Raw genomic sequence first — 3384 nt, 5'->3', positions numbered from 1 at the left:
TGAAGGAAAAATATAAGCCTCATTCAAATTCATGTTTCAATTACAATGCAAGCATATTCTAGAATGGATTTTCATGTGTGTGTGTAGTCTTTTACTAAGAATATCATGATATCTAGATGAGTTTATGCTAACACAAATATCAAATTAGTACTAGAATTCCATATGTTTACTTTTTATCTCTCTCTCCCCACTAATGTAGACTAACACCAAGGTAGGAATCAATAGGACTTTCATTGGCTTGTAATATATGGCTAGGGTCAAGGTATGATAAAGGATATTAATGTGGCTCAAATCACCCTAAGCACATAATTACTTTAGGACCTATATATGGAGCTTTATTCTCTTTCTTCAAGTACACTTTTTCTTCCACATTTGAACTTTTTTTTTCAACACATTTTTTTTTACACAATTTCAAAATTTTACACCCTTAAACTTATTTTCTTTGTATTGTAGGTAATGGGGTGATTGTTAATATTTTGAACTCTTTTTTTTTTTTCACATCAATATCACCTTTCTACCTTTTACAACATTTAGCTCAATCTATATTTCCTAAAACATTATACATGCTTAAGGGTGAGGGTTGCAAAATTGAAAAGTTAATTTTAAGACTATGCTCAATTATTATGTAGTTAAATAAAGAAAAGGAAAATTAGGCTCAAAAGGGTATACTTGGTATAAAAATTTGACAAGGTAGGCTTTTTAGGCTCAAATGGTCTAAAAATGGCCTAAATCATCTCTCTAACTAAGTATTGCCTAAGATTCACCTCGAGAGAAAATCAAGCAAATTCTAGAATTTATGACATAATCTAAAATTTACATCAATATCAATCTTCTTTAAATATTCAGAATAATTCAAAGTAAAAGATATAGTGCTCAAAATATTGAAAATCACATCCTCGTAATGATACTTAACAAAAGAATTTAAGATGAATCCAAATAAAAACCTTATTCACCAAAAGTTAAGAATTCAAGACAACTGGTTATCATTATTGGATAGAAAAATCATCGAAAAAATTGGCATAACTTTACTCTAGATTCCTCAAATTCGAACAAATAATAAATTCATTTACCAACTAATCCTAAATTATTTATAAATCTAGATAAAAAAGCAAATATAATTAAATCTAAAACTTTCATAAAATATTTTTCACCAGAAAAATAAATTCACCCTCTAAACTTAAACTTAACATTGTCCTCAATGTTAGAAAAAATAAAAAAAGGTAAAGAATACTCCCCTAATGATTGGATGAATATGGTGACGCGCTAGTCCTCCTCCTCGTTTTTATTGTCATCTTCCTCATTCTCACTGCTAAGAAGAATTTTTTTTAACTGCAAAAAGAAAATAAATAAAGATTAATGTAGAGAAATAAAATAAATAATAAATAAAAATAACTAAAAAGAAAATAAATAAAGAAAAAGGGTTTTTATTGGGTAAGTGGGTTGCCCTTTGTTTGCAACCCACTTCAGGGGGTTTATGTGATAGTGGTGTCACGACCCGGAACCATCCTTGAGTCCGTGACAACAGCCGCGATTTCTCAATAGGCACTCATCTCCCGAATACCATATCAAAACCTCGCAAGGCTTTCATATCAGTTTATTATCTCCCCTGTGGTTAATCGTTGGCAAATGTCGTATTTTAAAGGCTTTTAAGCCTTTTTCCGATTTAAAACAGTGAAAAAATAAATTTCACTTCACATGGGCATTTTGGTCATTTTTCATCAAAAATTTCAATTTCGACCAAAATGTAGTACTTAAGCGAGAAATGCATATTTCGAAATCGAAATTAAATTTGAATGTCTAAAATGTGATTTAAAATGGAATTATAATCATTTAAATAAAATAAAAATATTCGACAAAATATTCTATTTCTTACAAATTAATATTTATAGAGTATTCTGAAAATAATTTTTAGTTGCGTAAAAGTTAAATATATTTATACAAACTATAATACAAAAAACCAAAGTATGAAATTTAATTTACAGTGCTACGTGGGCCCACAAATGAACAAAAGTAGTAAAGATAGTAAACCTATAGTTTTTGAAGTAGTATGGCCAATTATAGTTCTCGACGATGTTTGCTATCTACAGGCTAACCCGGCCTGAAATGATGGGATAAAAAAAAAGGGTGAGATTATAAAATCTCAGTGAGTAAACAAACACCATCTAAATCATCCAAAGGCAAGTAAAGGGAGACAATTAAAAATAATTCATTTCAATAAATTTCTTACAACACGAATATTCATTTCAACCAAATAATCAATATGGCTCGTGAATTTCTCAAAACTTGGCTCATGCCAAATCCTGTACTCGGGGACACTTGGACCAGGGGTATTCAACCGAGTCCGCCAAGGCTGTGAAAAATTTTATATAATCATAAAGCTTGTTTTTATTTAAAAAAAAAAAGCAGCAGTTCCTTGACGTTGACTGAGTCTCACTTCAGTGGTGGTTAACGTGAAGTGGACTCAAAAAGCCCACCTCAAGAGATACCGTACTCGCTTCTATGATCGAGGTGAGAATATAAAGGAGTTTATCGTGCCCTTCTAATAGGTTGATCCACGGAACACTGCCACTGCAGTAGCTAATCTTTAATCCACCAATTGATCAAATTTCAATGGCATTGCATGGCAATTACATTACTAACCAATTTATCAAGGCAAAATAGACAATTCATATTTTTCAACACAAGTATAAATTTAGCCAATCATGCCAATTTATGACAAGCCATTTAATTCAAATAATAATTTACAATAAATCACATGGTCTCCAATTACTCAAATTTTCAAATCCAACATTCTATTTTCAAATCAATTTATAAAAATTTCAATTTATTTTATAATTCCATTTATTTTATAAATTCGTATTTTTCTCATAAAACAAGAAATTCATCATTTAAAATAATTTTCACAAATCAAAAAATTGAATAAAAACTACTCTAGATATTTCAAACGATAATAGGTTTACTCATAGGTTTCAAAAGTTCAGATTTCGAGTGTACTCAGCTTAGTGATCCCCAGGCGTAATTTCCTTGCCTTTGTCAAAGGGCACACCACCTTGACACAGTATAAAATCAAGGAATTTACTACGTTGCCCTTAAATTGAAATAACTAATTTGGATCACTAATGCATGGTATGAAATGCAAAAGGTCTAAATTTTGCCTAAACACCGTATTGACCTATTTTGGTCTTTTACCTGATAAATTGAAATATGCATCCAATTTAGCTCCAATTAATCCCATTTCTTTTTCTAATGCTTCAAATCACCAATGTCCAGCCAAATAACCCAAAAATCAGCAAAGCCACATTCATATTCCTTCTTGGAAAAATTCAGCCAAAATGGTGCATCATTGTCATAATTTTTCCTATTTGATTTTCTTTCCTATAATTT

Source organism: Theobroma cacao, chromosome 1 (genome assembly GCF_000208745.1).
Source record: "Theobroma cacao cultivar B97-61/B2 chromosome 1, Criollo_cocoa_genome_V2, whole genome shotgun sequence".
NCBI classification, from domain to species: domain Eukaryota; kingdom Viridiplantae; phylum Streptophyta; class Magnoliopsida; order Malvales; family Malvaceae; genus Theobroma; species Theobroma cacao.
Note: the sequence above shows the minus strand (reverse complement) of the source record.